The sequence below is a fragment of the Anopheles gambiae genome, chromosome 2, assembly GCF_943734735.2.
Source record: "Anopheles gambiae chromosome 2, idAnoGambNW_F1_1, whole genome shotgun sequence".
Lineage (NCBI taxonomy): Eukaryota > Metazoa > Arthropoda > Insecta > Diptera > Culicidae > Anopheles > Anopheles gambiae.
This window is the reverse complement of record NC_064601.1, coordinates 71,447,123-71,466,026: the sequence shown is the minus strand read 5'-3', so window position 1 is coordinate 71,466,026 and position 18,904 is coordinate 71,447,123. Positions and strand designations below refer to the sequence as shown.

At 45.9% G+C, this 18,904-nt stretch overlaps 1 long non-coding RNA gene across 1 annotated transcript; it reads right to left on the bottom strand.

Moving 5' to 3' along the window:
* Positions 1-17,994: 17,994 nt before the first annotated feature.
* LOC133391982 (uncharacterized) lies at positions 17,995-18,496 on the bottom strand. Its single transcript, XR_009765403.1, has 2 exons — positions 18,408-18,496; positions 17,995-18,300 (listed from the first exon to the last, which is right to left on the bottom strand). It is a non-coding gene; the product is annotated as an uncharacterized LOC133391982 (long non-coding RNA).
* Between the last annotated feature and the right edge of the window lie 408 nt (positions 18,497-18,904).

The window sequence follows — 18,904 nt, the reverse complement described above, 5'->3', positions numbered from 1 at the left end:
CTGCCTTGCCTCTTTTAAGCACCAGCATGCCACCATTTTGCGTTCTGCGCACCTTGGCCTCTTGATCGCCGACGTCATTGGGAGATTCGTCATGAGTTTGTTAGAGATTGCAGTGCCATAGGAAAATGAGGAATAGACAGAAGCAAGTGTGATTCGATTGGAGTGATGATGAAGAAGGAAGTTTTATTTGACACAAAATGATCCAAGTTCATACAGTACAGGTGAATAGTGTGTAGACAAGGGTAATTCAGTTTTGAGGTGTGACAGCTAACTGTCCTGCGTTGCACACAGGGTGGTCCTGTGTCCAACAGAGTTAGCGTTATGAGTACCTTCGTCAGATCGACTTCCTTGCATTTCTCGATGACCACTGCTTCGGGTCTGGCTTTTGGTCTCTTTTTCTTAATCTTTCTTTTGGGTCTCTCCTTTTTGTTGTTTAGACCCAACCTGTTCCTCGGAGCCTCTCTCTGTGCAGACCTTTGCCGCGCATTGATATCATATTTTCGAGCTTCCTTTGGAACTCGACCCTTCCGTGTTTGAGGCACAAACGGAGCCTCTTCTGTCGACTCGGATTGTTGAGCCGTTTGCACTTCCGTTTCACGGGTTTTGCGCTGTTTTAGTTGTTTCTTCAACGCACCGATCTCCTTGTACATTGTTTCCATGAACTCAAGCAATCATTCCACCATACAGGTATTCAATCGCGAGATTGTTTGCGTAGTGTTTCAAGCGCTCGAGTTGTGTTTTGTGTGTTGCTTTCGGAGGTTCTCCATCCTCCTGCGCCTCAAAACTTTTCTAGCTCAACTTTTCCTTAAGCTCTTTTTGAGCTTCGCTATGCACTGATCTATGAGTCGCATCATGTTCTTCATCCTCCTTACTCTTCTTGGACTTCGGGTTTCTGTCTTTGTCGAACCAGCCAGATTTGGTGTTGCTACGTTGTGACGGGAGTGTATTTTTTACACAATTTATTATTTTTGTTTTTAGAGCGTTCTACCTCTCGCTCATAGTTTCATATCTGTTTGCTGGTAGTAGAGAATTGTCTAATGCGGCTGTGAGCTACCTCTTCCAATAAAAGTTTTTTTACGATTGCCACCTCGTTTGGCAGCCGTAACTTTACAAAGAATTGTTTTGGAAGTTTATTATAATGCCATAAACTGCTACTCGAACCATATTCAGCATTGTGGCAATGTCTTTTCCGGATGTTCTGTTTTCAAACACCATTGTATTCAGTTCCAGTCTTCGTTCGAAGGAGTTTAGTTTCGGCGTCAAGGTGCGGCCACTGATGCATCCATGCTTGCTGAAACAATATAAACAATTACAAGCATTACAAGTGCTCGCTTGATTTAGAATCGAGACAACGTTAGAGTTGAACCAGAAGTACCTGCAACAGACTGCTGGTACAATTGCCATCAAAGTCCGTCCGGAAGATTAAAATTTTTGACGTATCAAAACATGTAAATATGAATCATTTGCCTATCCACTGTGTTGAGAATTACATTACTATTGACAAAACGATGCACTGTTGTATCAATTTGGTTAAATTTATTGTTTGAACTGCGAACTGTTTGCAACGTGTTTGTTTCTATTTTGGCTTTTTGTGTTTGGGTGATCGTGTCCAGGGTCAAAGATTTTAGTTTTTTTTATTTAGAAATTTTTATAACCCCCCTTAAGGCAATCGAAGCAGCCCTGACAAAAACGAGATAGAGTGCGGTTGATCATGTGCCTTCGTCGCATTCCGAGTGAGCGAATTAGCGGAAACTACGAACGTGGATGAATGGCGCTGGCTCTCCACTAAGGTCAACGCTGCCGACGACGGAACCAAATGGCAAGGGAATCCTGACTTGAGTTCATCCAGCAGGTGGTTCCGCAGTCCTGAGTTTCTGTGGGAGTCGGAAGATAAGTGGCCGGTTAACCCTGTCGACCCAGGTGAAACCTTCGAAGAATTTCGCCACATTTTCATGCATCACGTTGCAGAAGCCATACGTAGGATTGACTATCCTGCTATGGGGGGGAATCAATTAGTCACTGAAAGCCAAAGCCCACAAGTGGTACAGGCAGGCCTTGACCGACAACGGTTGTTGAGCCAAAAGAAGAAGAAGAAGAAGCTCGCGGTGGAAGAGATTGCTAAGGACGGTAAGTTACGTTCATCGTTTCATCGGGAACATGCGAAAGCGTGTTCAACAGTCAGCGAAGATCGATGGTCCATTGACACAGCAGGAATTGTTGGATTACGCGCATTCGCTGCTTATGTGGACTCAGGCCGATGGATTTTTGTCGGACATTAAGCGGCTGAAGAGTGATGCACAGCAAAATCATCCGTGGAAGAAGCCAATTGCTCGCGGCAGCGTGTTGTACAAATTATCACCTATGATAGACGAAAAAAGGATTTTGAGGGTTTGTGGGCGGTTAACTGAATGTTCTTTTGTAGAAGAAAAACCGGCCATCTTACCGAGACGACATCACGTGACCGACTTAATCATCTGGGACTTCCATGAACGGTACTGCCATCAGAGCCACAGAACAGTGATAAACCAACTGCGTACTCGTTACTTTTATGGAGTTACTCGATACTGAGGCCCTTCACAATTCTAGTTAGTTTTTTGTATGGAGTTTGACAGTTGGAGGCTGAAATCATGTGAGCACTCCATAAAAAACCTCACACAAAACTAGCCTGCAATTTTCAGTCTATATTATTCTAGCCTCAAAGCTAGAATTAGATTTGAGTACTTGCTCGAAAACACGGTGTTGTTTACATTTACCCCAAGGTGCACTAAAGAGATGACGTGGTGGTATCTAGAATCAAAGTTTATGTAGTCCAGGTGGGCTCATAGCATGTTTTTTATAACTAAATTTTAATATCACTTTTTGACAGGATGGGTGAAAACTTTTGTTCAATCAACCTTTCTGGAGGCTTGACGAATACACAAAACACTCTTAAAATCTTCATTCAGAAGCAGAAGCGATAAAAATCAGCCTTCTAAATTCATAAACCTTGGGATAAGCCCACCTGTATATTATACCTACTTAGATAGCTGCTCGAAAACTGCTATACAATGCAAACAGGTGTTAGGCTTAAATTTCAGTCTACGAACTTAAAACGGCAAGGACCCCACTGATGGAATTTAACCGGGTTCGACGTGACTGTCAGCGCTGCAAGGCGCCAAATTACCAAACCCAGAGATTGGCCGTACCTCAAAGGGCTTTCACACATACAGGACTGGACTCTTTCGGACCGATACTTGTGGTAGTTGGTGCGATACACATCGAACTGGCCCATTCGCTAACTACTGCTTCTTGTATCCTAGCAAAATGTCGATTCATCGCTAAAAGAGGCTCACCGCGAGAAATTGTTAGTGACAGGGGCACTAACCTCATTGGTAACGCACGAGAGCTCAGCGATGCCCTGTAGGAAGTAGATGAGGTTACACTGCAGTCGAGATTCAGCTCACTCGAGCTAAAGTGGAGTTTCAATCTGCCGGCCCCACCACACTTTGGTGGATGTTGGGAACGCCTGGTACAATCAGAAAAAAAATTATGTAATTTTAATTTACCGCGTTTACCGACATATGAAATACTACTCACCACGATGACGGAGATTGAGATGATAGTAAACTCTCGGCCGTTGACTTACATACCGCTCGATTCGGACTTGGACTTTCCCATAACCACAAACCACCTACTGCTAGGGAGCTCAGGTGGAAGAAAAACTGTGACGTTCTTCGATGACTTCGGCTTTGATTAAATCGTCTTGGAACGCCACACAAGGGAATGCGGACTTGTTGTGGAAGAGATGGATCGCGGATTATTTTTCTACACTGACCCGCAGATCGCAATGGTTTCATCCGGTACCGCGCACCAAGGTAGATGATGTTGAAGTGATTGTGGACGGAAATTTGCCGAGGAACAGTTGGCCGATGGGGAGAGTGTTACAGGGTTTCACACTTTATTTCAAGACCGCGGGACCCCTTCCCGAATCTGTCTTAGTCAAAGCCAAGATTGCGGTACGATGCTTGAAATCGTTGATGATACCTGAAAACGTTGATGATACCTGAATTCATCGGATGCAATGCTGAATCTGCGGCACATTTCTCGAAACACACTGGTCCGCGCCGAGGACATGCGGTCGAATAGTTTTTTACATGGATAACCTTTGTGTACATCAGTCTATTAGAAACACTCAATTATCCTTTTCGTTTTTACCAAAAAAGACAATTTAATAAAATGAGTGAATGCATATTTGTTTAATTAAAATATTTTCAAGTGTTAAGAAAGTAGTTTGAACTGTTTAAATAATCTTTCTTGGTAAAAACACGAAAAAATAATTAACCGTTTTCAGTACACTGTACACTGTACATGTACACAAAGGTTATCCGTGTAAAAAAATATTCGACCGCATGTCCTCGGCGCGGGCCAGTGTGTTTCGAGAAATGTGCCGCAGATTCAGCATTGCATCCGATGAATTCAGGTATCATCAACGTTTTCAAGCATCATACCGCAGTCTTGGCTTTGGCTAAGACAGATTCGGGAAGGGGTCCCGCGGTCTTGAGATAAAGTGTGAAACCCTGTAAAGAGATGGCATTTGCTCAGCTCAACTGAGTTAATACATGTAACCTCATGTTGAGCAGAGCATATGTCATCTGTTTAAAACTTACACAGTATCATCTACAGAAAATTTACTACAAAGTCCTAGCTTTGCTAATTGTTTGGTGTAAAATTGTTCGCCCGGTATTTGTTTATAATTCCTGATTGGCAAAGGGTGTTTAGATTTACCTATATTGTCCCTCAGTACTACGTTATAAGATTTATCTAGTTTTTATCTATCCAAGCCTGTATATTTAAGAGTGTAATTTTCTTTTTTTATTGAACATTGCAGTCTGCAAATTCTTTTCTTCTGCGAGACTGTTTGGATGCAATACATGTTTGGAATGCAAAATTGGCAATTAGATAATATTGGGCAAAATGTTTACAGAATGTGGATTTCATCAGCTTTAACTTTCAATCATTTATTAGTTCTAGTTATTAGTGCTATTGGTTAAATATTTAAATAATTAAACTTACGCTGAATATTTATTTATTCATAATTGATAGTTAATTCATTTTCTTGTTTTGTACTTTATATCACATTAAATTCATAAACAGCCTTCATAATATATACCCAAAAGACATGTTTGTTTTTTTTTCTTATTAGAGCTTTAAGCCCTGCAACCAAAACTTTGTTGGAATCTGTCGTCCTCTTCGTCAGCAACCATGCGCCGTATGCGCATTTCAATTGTACGTTGGTGTTCGGGGGTCCAATTTTTCGCGGTCTGACGAATACCATTATAAAAATCACTGACGTACTCTGCTGATCTATTAGATTATTTTTCGTCTGTCCTACCGTCCGCAATGTTTCCATCATCTCTTCGTTAAATGCATTGTTAATATCTTTCAAACGCCTTTTTCGGTTCTTTAATGTTTGGTTCTGCGGAGTAGTTGGACGAGGAGGTGTGCAGCGAAGCGGCGCGGCATTCGACTTGGCAAAGCTTGCGGAGAGTATCCACTATACATTTTTGAGCTCTGCGGCTGTTCACGTGGTGACGGTCCGGCAATAGTTGTGAAATCATGCGACAGTTCTGAACGTGACGATGATCCACCAGACGGTCATGGATAACGTTCCGACAATAGTTGTGAATTCATGCGACAGTTCTGAACGTGACAGCGATCCACCAGACGATCCCGAAAGTGGCAACCCTTCACGCGATGTACCAGAATGTGGGAATTCCGCTTCGGACAACCCAAGTTGAGGGTCATTATATCCTAACACCTCAATTTCCAAAACAGCATCCTGAAAAACAAGAACATAATTAGACATTATGTTGTCACAATTAACTACAAAGTAATTTATTATTTTACTTCTTTTTACAGCTACAGTATCGGGCAATAAGATAGTGCCTTTTTTTTTCATCGCACCGCGCACTTGTTTTACCACGTTACTTGTGTGTGTGTGTGTGTGTGTGTGTGTGTGTGTGTGTGTGTGTGCGCGCGCGCGCGTATGTGTGTGCGTGCGTGCGTGCGTGTGTGTGTGTGTGTGTGTGTGTGTGTGTGTGTGTGTGTGTGTGTGTTTGTAGTAGAAAGAGAGTGTGATTTTTAATGTGTATTTGCGAGTGCGCAGGTTTGTGCCTGAGGAAACGTACCTTGACAGGATGTCACATTCCGTTGAAAGTATTCTAATAATGTGTGTTATCATGTGACAGCGTGCGTTTACACTTGGATAAAAGCTAAAGTTTCCATCGACAGCAGCGCTTGTTCCTCGGACGAAAACGCAGGTGTGCAGTTTGATGAATGTGCATGCGACAGCGATGCGAAATGGACACGCGCACAACAGCAATGAACTCGGCATTCCCTCACAGGTGTTTTTCTAGTGCACGCCATTGAAAGGCCTTCGTGCATCTCTGCGTTGAACCTCGTGTGTGCATAGGAAACTTTAAGTGTGCATTGAGCAAGCGCGCAGGTGTTCTTTTCAATGAGCGTTTCGTTTGATGAGCGCGGCAGTATCCTGTTCTCGATTTTGATGGGTAGACGCTTACTCGCGTACTCATTGATAGTTTTTATCCATACGCTTTTTTCGCTGCTCTACAACGATGTAATTCATCGCGTATAGAAGCAATGTTAGTAACAATGGATCGAGGTAAACATTGTACCGATTATCAGCGCCATATCATAAAGCGAATGGCGGCTGCTGGCATTAAGCGCAAAACGATCGAGTTCGTGATAGAACGATCGCGCACTTTTGTGGCAAACGCGCTTCGGACAACCGAAACGTGGTTGGACAACCGAAATGCGCTTGGACAACCAAAACGCGCAAGTCACCCGTACGTCCTCGGAAGACCATGGCGAAAGAAGACCGTAAGATTGTTAATATATCGAAGAAACACTGATCGCGAGGGCAGTGGTCCTGCTAATTAAAACAAAAACCTAACCCAAATACAAAAAAACTACTAACAACTCTATTCGTCACGACATACTTGTGACACAAACACACACACCAATACACACTCAAACATACATACACACATACACACACACATGCACACACACACAAACACATACAACCTACACATAAACCTGTCCCAACGGGTGCATGGTGCGTTGAAAAAAAAGGCCCTATCATATTGTTCGGTACTCTACCCTCAACATCAGACGAATGGATGGACATTGTTCGAGGTTTTGAAGACAAATGGAACTTTTCTCATACGCTCGGGGCAATTGATGGCAAACTTGTTATGATAAAATCTCTTCCACTTAGTGGATCGGACTACTTTAATTATAAAAAGTTTGTTAGTATCGTTAGGAGTGGTTGACTCCAACTGAAATTTTATATATGCAGGCATTGGGTCCAAAGACAGAATTTCAGATTCAGAAATTAATTACTCTACAAAAAACTAGAACGCAACGAATTAGATTTTCAAATCCTACGCCTTTACATGAATCATCTCACATCCATGTACCTTATATGGTTTTAGGAGATAAGGCATTCCCATTAACACATTACTGCTCTAGGCCTTTCAGTGGATTTACGGAAAGAGGATCTGCTGAGCGAATTTTTAACCAGCGACACTCTATCGCCAGGGGACCAGTAGAAACAGCATACGGGATTCATAGTGGGAGATTTCGGGTTCTAAGGAAGCCAATTGAATTAAATGAGGAAAATAAAAAAAGTGGTATTGGATACTATATCCTTGCACAACTTTATACGTAGGACTGAGCATGCAAGAAGACAAGATATAAGACAATTTCTGCCAAATTGAGTTGAAGATAATTTTAATATGCGCAGTATAGATGCCAACAGATCTCGACCAAACATAGATATGATGCAAATCCGAATGCATATGGCAAATTTTCTACAACATAATTGAATTATCCACTACAACATAGTTGAATTGAATTTTATATCCACTGTTTAAAAATAAAATATGTTCTTCCTTCTAATATAAAACAAAAATGTTAAAATCTCGTGTACAAAATACAAATTTAAAACATGTTTCAACTAAAAGACGAAAAAAAAGAAAAAGCAGTTGCACTTGTGTGAATATAGCCAGTGCGAACAAAGCTAGCATAGCTAGATTGGCAGATGAAAGCCCAATACCATATGTGGATTATAATACACCAACAACTGGCCAAACTGGCAAAATATTTTTAGCGCCGCATAAGTAAGAAATTAAGAAGGTAGTTACCTTAAGCTGTGCTTCATTGCAGTAAAACTTCATTCTTAATCGTAGCTGCTTGTACATAAAAATGTGCTGTATCAAGGGGTTTGTTTAAACCCATTTTTGAAATTGTTACTCATCGCAATTAATCACGATAATTGGTTTGAATAAACTGTTGTTGGCCGTGTCACACTATCGATCGCACGCCAAACGCGAACTGCATAGTGCTTGTCGTGTGAGCAGACACGAGGTTGTGTAAGAAGCAACCGGTCGAGCAGGAGCACAGGTAGGACACGGTGGCGAGCGGCATAGTATTAAAGCTTGTATTGCGTCTATGATCGTTTTGGAATAAAAGAATGCAATTAGCCACTCATGCGCTCTTTCTATAGTAAACAATTATACTGCAGTTGACGAACCGAGCGTAACGGAAAAATACCGATTACGAGGATCATTTCGACTGCTGAGAGAAAGGCTCGAAAGCTCAAAATCGAGACAGAGCGGCAGTCGAAGCAATTATTACGTATTATTACATTATTATCCTGCTATCTTGTTACGTGTGTAATAAAGAAACCAAAGATAACAAAGACATAACATAGACACACTTTTTTAACGTCTAGCTACTTAAGTGCTTTAGTATAGTTTTAGAAATGTCTGAGATAGAATCATAATCACAAAACATTGCTCAGCATATACTTATGTTACACACATAGGGTGTAGTTCCAGCTAAACGGGAGCAAAGCAGACATCGACTACCTATTACAAGAACCACATCACAAGATCATCGTAGCAATCTCCCATGGTTCTGCACAGCGAAACATCGCAGATCATATTTTATGCTGAGCTAGCATAAAATGTGCCATGCCCGATGGAACAGCGACTACCAGCATCTACCCGAAGTGGAGCATCCGCCCGAAGACCACTGTCGTGGAACATCCGCCCGAAGATGACATCGTGAAGCATCTGCGCAACAGCCTTAGGCTCGAGCTAGTTAGGACTAGGGAGTTTAAGTGCCAGCGCCTACACGTGTAGTGTCGTGGTTTAGCACGTCTGGATCCTTCCTCGATCTCCACACAACTGACTCTTTATTCTTCTCTAGTCCATCATTCCCAACTGACATACCAAGGTTGCTTAACTAAGATATCCCCCAAAGGTTGCTACACTACAGTATGGTCCAAAACAGCCGAAGTCATACAAAATCATGAAAAATTCTGCGCCTTTACGTTCCGGCTATTCCGTCGGGTAAACCCGACCTTTACTGAGCCAAACCGAATAGTTGTGTTCGTTAAACATGCGTGCGTATCAGGTAGCAGCATTTGTACTGCTTACCTGCCGTATGCCGCTGTGATACCAAGCGAGACGCATAGACAACGCATCAAAAGGATATGTGTGAGGAACATCAACTGTCACTACCAAGGCCAGGTCACGACCAATCTCGAGTGGAGCTATCCGCCTGCAATGGACTGCAATGCAGCCACAAGAGAAGCTGTGATCATGGGTGTATCTTGCAATCTGGTGTAAGGTCATGGTGTGTTTGCTCCGCAGTGAGAATACAAATTTTTGTGTAAAAATCGTTTAGAGAGACTCGAATTGAACTATAAATCGTTTATAAGAGTGCATTAAAGCAATACGAGTGAAAACTGCGTAAAAATCGGTGCGATAACGCGAAAAAAAAAGTTAAATAGGTCTTTCGCACGCGGTTTGCGGTGAAAACTATTATTTAGTTCTTGGTGACATCTGAGTGACAACCACTACCCAGGTGACAAATTTTTGTTCGGGGAGCAGTTCCCAAGGGACAAAAAATTTGAAGTGACCGTTTCTACTCGAAAACGGCTCGATTTTTGAAAAATTCGTAAAATTCGACGAATCGTATCCTGCGCCCGAGCTCGGGATCAATCGACGTCAGACCACCGGTGATTGCGAAGCCGATCGTAGTGCGGACCAAGCCGACGGAGGGACAGACCACAGTCACGAGTGGTGCTGCTGGTACAAGTGGTATTGGTATGGCCACAGCAGCGATGGCGCCACAACAGTCCATGTGACGGCTACGGCTACGGTGGTGACGTCTCCGGATCAGGACCAGGAAGGTGGCTCCTGGGCCGAGGTGGTGCGCCGTAAACCGGCTCGCCAGCAGGCGACGCAGCGGCAACAGCAACGTCCGCAAGAGGTGCAGCCGCGGACGAATCAGCCGAGTTACAGAGGGGCTGGGCAGCACCAGCAGCAGTGGCAGCTGAGGGGTCAGCTGTTGCGCAACCAGAGACAGCAACAGCCACGCACGACGACGACAGCAGCGGCAAAGAAGGCACGGAAGCGGCCTGACACCATTGTGGTGACGCCAGCGGAGGGTGTCAGTTATTCTGACATGTACAAGACAATCCGCAGAAGCCCTCTGCTTGACGGTTTGTACGAAAAAAATGGCGTTGGAAAGCGGACGCCAAAGGACACCATGCGACTTCCGATCAGCCGTGACGTGGACAGCGCGGAACTGTGCCAACGCATCCGCGTTGCCATAGGAAAAAAGGGAGTTGCGATCGTTCGCACAGAGATGGCCCAGGTGATGGTCACTAACATCGACTCACTGGCGGACGAGGATCAGCTGCGTACTGGCGGACGAGGCAATGCTGACGGCGCTGGGCAAAGAGCATGTTGAGGCCACCATCGACATGTGGGAGCGGCGAGACGGCACGAAACGTGCCCGCGTCACTCTGCCTCGGTCGGAAGCGGAGTATCTGGCCGGGAAGCGCCTAATCCTAGGGTACACCTCATGCTGCGTGTAGGAGGTCCCGAAAGCGTCGCTGGCGGAGTAGCGGTGCTTCCGGTGCCTGGAACGTGGCCACTTCGTCGGGCAATGCTCGGGGGAGGACCGCAGCAAGGTCTGCATCCGGTGTGACGTGGAAGGCCACTAAGCAGTACCCTGCATCGGTAAAGTTCGTTGTCTGAAGTGTGGCGGCCCGCACCCGATTGCCTCCGCCTCTTGCAATGCTACAGCCCAACAATGATTGAAGTGCTGCAGATTAACATCGGGAAAAGCAGGATCACCCAAGATCTTGCGCTCCAGGGTATGAGAGAGGAAGGTGTCGACGTGATGCTTGTGACGGAGATCTACTCAGTGCCGGTCAATATCGGCAATTGGGCGTCTGATGAGGAACTTAAGGTGGCGATTGTCACCAGCGGCCAACGGTTCCCCATCCAGCGGGTGCGAAGCGTCCAGCATCCCGGAATTGTGGCGGCCGAGGTAGCTGGTATCGTGTTTATCTGCTGCTACATTCCGCCATCGGTCGGCCTACCGGACTTCGAGCGGCAGATGGACCGGGTGGAGGTGCTAGCGAGGGGTCACCCTTGTGTCGTCTTAGCCGGAGACTTCAACACATGGAATGGTGCCTGGGGGAGCGAGCGGGCCAACCTTAAGGGTGAGGCACTCCTACAGACGTCGACGGGCCTCGGATTGGAGGTCCTGAACAGCGGTACTGAGCCGACGTTCCTGGGTAAGGGCGTGGCTCGGCCCAGCAGGGTGGACGTTGCCTTCGCAAGTCCATCGCTCTGCCGACCGGATGGAACAGCGGAGGTCATCAGCTCCTGGAGGACCCTTGCCTGCTACTCCTACAGCGACCACTGCTATATACGGTTTGCGGTCGGGCAGCAGTCTCTTGTTGGCCAGCGACCCGGACGGGGCACTCAGGGGCTGGAAGGCGTTGAAGCACGGGAGGCGGGTACGCGCTGGCGAACTCGCCAGTTTTGCCCCCATACTTTCGAGCTAGCGCTTGAGGCAACCCGCTTTGCAGATCGAGTATTTGATGCAGCAAGCCTGGGAAGGGCGCTTACACAGGCCTGCGATGCTACCATGGCGAGGATCGGGCACTCCCAGCGGAAGAGCTGCAACGTCTATTGGTGGACCCCAGCCATTGGGGAGCTGACCGAGCGCTGTCGGTTGGCCCGAGAAAGGCAGAGCATGGCCTCGGACGAGACATCAGTCGAGCTGGCTTCGGAGGAGCACCAGGAGGCGCGTGCTGCCTTAAGGGCGGCAATTAAGGCCAGCAAAGCGCAGCAGTTCGACCAGTGGCTAAGGGCCTTAGCTGCGGACGAGACGGGACATTGGTTCCGGCAGGTCCTTCTGCGGTTTCGGGGCAGCTGGACGGCGCGAGAATGTGACCCAGCGGTGCTGCAGCGGATCGTGGAGGAGCTGTTTCCGGAGCATCCCCCGGTAGAGTGGCCGGACGTCGAGCCTTCGGAAGGGGGCATTCAGTCCGTCCGATCAGTCGCCCGGAGTTACAGGCGATAGCGAGCGAGCTGCATCCACGGAAAGCACCTGGCCTGGATGGTGTGCCAAACGCTGCTGTGACGGCTGCCATCCTCAAGTATCTAGAGTCCTTCGTCGGGATCTTCCAGAGATGCCTGGACACGGGCGTTATTCCACGCGAGTGGAAAAAGCAAAAGTTGGTGCTGCTGCCTAAACCAGGGAAGCCACCGGGTGACGCGTCATCTTGTCGCCCGATCTGCCTGATCAACAATTCAGCGAAGGTTTTCGAGCGGACGATACTCGACAGGCTGAACAAGCATCTCGAGAATCCGGAGTCGCCTCAGCTAGCGGAGAACCAGTTCGGCTTCCGGAGAAATCGAAGCACCTTGCAGGCGATTCAGATGGTGGCGGAAGCAGGCGAACGCGCGATGTCCTTCGGCAGGACGAACCAGCGGGACAAACGCTGCTTGATGGTTGTGGCGTTGGACGTAAAAAACGCCTTTAACTCTGCCAGCTGGCAGGCGATGGCGATGGCCCTGCGCGAGAAAGGGGTCCCAGCGCAGCTGCAACGCCTTCTCCGCGACTATTTTACCGACAGGGAGTTGGTGTATGATACCCATGATGGCCCGGTGTCACGTCGGGTAACGGCAGGCGTTCCACAGGGGTCAATCCTTGGCCCGACTCTGTGGAACGTCATGTACGACGGCGTGCTGCGTATCCAGCTCCCCGAAGGGGCCAGTGTAGTCGGCTTTGCGGACGACATCGCCATCCTGGCCGAGGGTTGCACACCAGAGGAGGTGACGACGGTTGCCGAGACATCGATCGACGCGGTGATGGGGTGGCTCGAGGAACGTCATCTTAGTCTCGCCCCCCACAAGACCGAGGCGGTCTTAATCTCGAACCTGCGACGAGGACGAATGGTGGTTCCGGTACGCGTCGGCGAGGTCACCTGCATGACTAGGAGGTCGATCCGCTACCTGGGTGTCCAGCTTCAAGCGAAGCTATCGTGGAGACCGCATGTGGAAGCGGCCGCGGACAAGGCCCTCCGTGCGGTGGCGGCTGTCACCTCGGTGATGAGGAATCACAGCGGCCCCCAGATGGCCAAGCGGCGAGTGCTGGCTGGAGTGGCTGAGTCCGTCATCCGCTACGCCTCGCCCATCTGGGCAAAGGCAACGGACCTGCAGTGGTGTCGGAGGAAACTCGCCCAAGTCCAGAGGCCGTTGGCTCGTAGAGTCACGAGTTCTTTCCGCTCAGTATCCTACGAGGTGGCAGTGGTGATGGCCGGTCTGGTACCCTACCGCCTTATCATCCAAGAAGACGCAAGGTGCCACCGTAGGCTGTTGGCCGAACCTGACACCAGCAGGAAGGAAGTACGAGCGATGGAGCGAGCGGCCACGATGATCGAGTGACAGGACGAGTGGGACCGTGTGGCGGCAACACCATCGGCCAGCCGCTACTTGACGTGGGCGCACAGGATGATTCCCGACGTGCATCGGTGGATGGGGCGGAGGCATGGAGAGGTGGACTTCCATCTCTCGCAGGTGCTCAGCGGACATGGATTCTTCCGCGATTACCTGAGCGTCTGCGGGTTTGCCTCGTCCCCGGAGTGTCCACGATGTGCAGGGTCGGTCGAGTCAGTGGCCCACGTCATGTTCGAGTGCCCAGTCTTCGACGATACGCGACGAGAGCTGTTGGGCTGGGGGACACCCGAGGCAGTCCGTCAAGACAACATCGCTGAGAAGCTGCTGGAGAGTGCGGAGTCTTGGGACCGCATTCAAAGAGCAGCGAGGACCATCACTACAGTGCTGCAGCAGCTATGGCGCGACGAGGAAGCGATCGCCAACGGGCGAACGGAGGCGGCTATCGTGGAAGACGATGAGGTCGCACTCGAAAGTGTGGCCTCACTCTTCGGCGAGGAGATGGAGGACGACGCGATAAGGGACGTCACGCGGCGCGTAAACGAGTCTCGAGCTTCGCGACAGCGGTCTGCCCGCAACAGACGGAGTCGTGGCAGAGCCGACGACCGGGCACGAGTGCGTCTGGCGGCAGACGTCAGAGCAGCGCTGGAAGCCCGCGACGATGAGATACTGCGGGCGGCAGCAGAGGCGGTCTCAAGAATGCGGTCCCAAGACTCCGCGCGAAGGCCGGGCTCCCCCTCCAATTCCTAGGAGAAGCAGGGGAGGACCACCTTCACCGGAGACGGTGAGGGCTCGGCATGAACATCGCCTGTATATGCAGCGAGCGTGGAGAGCTCGCGTACAAGAAATGGGTCCGTCAACAACGCGCCGTCGTCGGTCCACTCGAACAGAGGCGGATTTAATTCGGGCACGACGGAACCGACGCGAAAATGAGAGACGCCGTCGTGCATTGGCTGCAGGGCGGCGATGGACGCCCGCGGAGGAGGCCTCCGCTAGTGAGGCGGAATTGTCGGGCCGCTGAGCGAGGTGAAATTCACAACGACTGAGGTTAGGAAAGAGGGAGTCATGCGGACTCAGGAATGCGTTCCTTGAAAAAAAAATCAGGGGGAAGAATACACAATGAAATAATAAATAATTGGAATAGCGACTTCCGAAAGGACGGAAATACGTACGGCAAATCCCTGGCGGGCGACGCCCTACGTCAAGAGTGTAGGTTTGACGTCGTTTGTTTTTATATGAAATAAAACCTGCAATTGTTAAAAAAAGGATATGTGTAGCCGTGAGGAAACTTTTCTGTGTCTCTTTTGCCTTGTCCTTGCCTTTAGAACCTGATGGTTGAAGCATGCATACCTTTAGGGTACCTTCGGGGTATAAGCCCTGTCCCTCTCATGTTAATGGTAAAGATAGAATCGTATGCCATAGGTTCTGCATTCGGGCGTGGGCAGTCATTTGGATGCTCGCAGTCAGTTCAGATTTGTAACTCACCAGCGATAGACGTGTTAGGTTGATTAAGAAAAATATATTTTTTTTACAAGACTCAATGTGTCCCTCACATAACTAAGGTAAATGTACCAATAGTGGTGCAATTTGTTGTGGTACCGATGTGTTTTAATGTATTTAAAGTGTCAGGAAGGACATTTTCTGAATATTTTAACACATAGCAATTGTAATATGTTTTATCTTCGCAATCACAACCATTTTTACCATGGAATACATCAAATTTACGAAAAAATACAAATGCTTGTGACTGCTTCGTTGTATCTATGATGGTGGTATGGTACCTATAGTCGTTTTATTGTGTTCTTATAGTGGTGGTAAACAAAGATGCATCAAAAACGGTGTATAATATCAATGATACTTAGTTTTGAAGCTGTTTTTGTATGAATAGCAAGGATTACTGCCATAATATAGATTTCTTGCGTAATTTGATCGTAAAAAAATTTATAAATTTGATCGATGAAACTATTGACTAAAGTACTGCATCACACCTGTCGTAAACCTACACCCGGAAGAGTGTGCTTGATTTGAAGTCAATTTTTCAATCTGCCATATTGTTGTATCGTTGTAATTAATAAACAGTTATTTGTCGTAGTTCACTGTATTTATTTATGCCTCGTGATTGCTTCCTTGCTCGTTGGCTTCCCTTTTAGTTTTCCCTGACAGTTCTTCTTCCGGAACCCTCCTTTTATCCCAAGGTTTCCACACTGTAAGGTAAACATATACCTTGCCCGTGAACTGTCACATTCTTGTCCCCGTTTTACACAACACATATAAGCGAATTTTGTTCTGTTTTTGGTAAACTACCTACATAAAACTCATTTCTGTTGCTTATTTTAGTGAAAACAGTACGACATGTCAAAAATATCCTCTAAAAAATTTAAAACGACCTGTTTTTATTGATTTTATAACTAGAACCAAAATAGGAACATGCCTGTTTTGTGTACCTTTGAAGGCACTATGGTAAAAAACACTTAAAAATGCCTAAATATGGCCAAAAGGCAAATAATTTTAGTAAAACAATAACATTTCATAACAGTTATGTTGAAAAACTAGTAATTGCGTTATTTAGAATGTTAACAGAAAAACGAGTTTTTTCCTAAGGAGTTTGGAAAAATGTTGACACATTTCACAAAATAATGAATTTTTCGGTCACTTAGTAATGGAATGGCCCCATTTTACTTTTAAACCCTTTGTAAAAGGCTAAAGAACATTTCACACTAACGTAAATAAATTAATTACTTGTAATTTGCCGTATGAACCAAATTTTAATGCAATATCACCACTATTGGTACTACCACCACTATAGGTGCATTTACCGTAAATGGAAAATTAAGGAACAACAGGAAACAAAACAACGACAATACAGGCAGTCCCCGAGATACACGGTACCTCTTATACGCGGATTCGGAGATACGCGGTTTTCTAAATTTGACAGTTCTTTGAGCAAATTGTACTGATTTGACACATCAATTGTAAATTGCCAAATAAATTCCCGTTCGATCGAATGTTAAAAACTATTTCAAAAGGTTTAAAACTGTTATATTCAGTCAGAATCATATCAAATAATTCATAAAGTGACTAAAACCGCCCCTACTTGCAAAATTACTCGAATATTAGTGATATTTTAGTTGGAAATCACGAGATTCGACTTACGCGGAAATCCGAGATACGCGGTATTTTGCGGCCGTTTTCGGTCCCCATAAACCGTGTATCTCGGGGACCGCCTGTTATTTTAAAGACAGGCACACCATTTTTCACATGCCTTGATACCAATCCTTATGTACAATATTTACGGATACGTTATAACATTTGCAAGCATGTAAGTACACAGATCTTTTCAACTTTCATAGCCTTTCCTAGGATTTGTTCAAACCTCTTTATCGAGGCATCCATCCAATTGTCCGAAGATAATGTTTGGCTTAATGATTGTCGAAAAAGATTACTTACGGTATTCATGGTGTTTCCACTATCATATGCAAACCATGACGGCTCAACAATTTCGTTCGCTCCTAAAAATAATAATATTACGATTAACATCTTACGCGAATCGTGTAGATTTGAACTGCGGATCGGATCACATCCGCGCACGGTCTATTATTTATGTACACATCTCTATCGATCTTGAATTAATAAATAGAGGGCGAAAAGGCTTTTTCCCTCTCTTCATTACCAGCAATTTATTACAACGGCTTCGGTAATTATTAGCAGCAAAAATCCTCGAAAGAAAAGGAAACTTTATCCGAAAACTATTCGCGACGAAACAGTAGCAAATAATCATTCCTCAAGCTGTTTTAAACATAAATTAGTTGAAAAAAGCATATTTTTTCAAAAACCGTTTGTTTACCTCCAGATTAGAATGATCCAAGTTGCAGTCTAAGGGATATGAAAGTGACAGCTCTACAGCCCAACCGACATTGTCACGTTGCAACCGGTTTTTTGCCCGCTTGGCAAAATGTCGCGCGACATGCATGCTTGAAATCGATGCTTGTTAACATTTTATTTCAAGCATCGTGAGTGTCCCAGCGTGAGCGCTGAGCGCACCTCCCCTCATTCTCAATGCCGCGTTTTTGGGTAATCCTCGCTCCCACCCTTTCTTTCCTTCTCCTCAACGAACCCACCATTCCCGCGAGCGTAGACCGATCAAAAAATTCCAGGAAATTCCGACAGTAAGTGTGCAGTTTTTTATTCACAGTACTGTTTGGCAAAATATCAATTCTTGATGGCGCGTACTGGCGATCAAATCGTTGGCTGCTTGCTCCACCGATGGCGCGTGCTGTTGGAAGGAAAAACACTTGCTGTTTGATGCGTTTTCCTGAGGAATGAAAGATAAATCGAGCATTAGAATGGTGAACAAAACTAGGACTATTTAAAACTTACCGATCACGAAGATATTTGAAGTTAAATGGCGACTCTGTAAGCCCGATCCATCTGCTTTGATCTGTTATCAGGAGCTTTGGCAATGAAATAGCTAGGTGTGATGGAAAATAACAGAAGAATAAACAAACATTAAAAGCAGTACGATTGTTAGAATACAAACATCATTGGGAAGATTCTTCTTCTTATGCATGCACTTACCCGTAGATCATGTAACAAAACAAACTGCAGTTACGCCTGCGTTGACATCTTTCACTATTTACTTAACCATTTTTCTATTATCATTTAATAGTTTTCGGTGCATCTTTTTTTTTTTTTTTTTTTTTTTTTTTTTTTTTTTTTTTTTTTTAAGCACAAAAAGATGTTATGATTGATTCATATAAATTTGTTGAAAGACAAGATGTTTTTAATCCTCGCTAGGTTTCCTACCGTTTTGGCGCTTACACTAGGTACATGTTACATGAGATGTATCTTTATAGTTCGTTGGAGCAGAAGAACAAGCAGTACTTCGCAAAAAATTTACAAGGCTTCTGAGCCTTGTGACTTGAGATCAATTCTCTATTTCGCTGCATCTTCCAGCACCAATCCTTCCCAAATGAAAATTGCATTCGTTCTGGCGATGAGTTTCGAACGATCACAACACAGCGCGAGAGAGAACACAAAGTAAATGGCACTATGTACAAATGTTGATCATATGG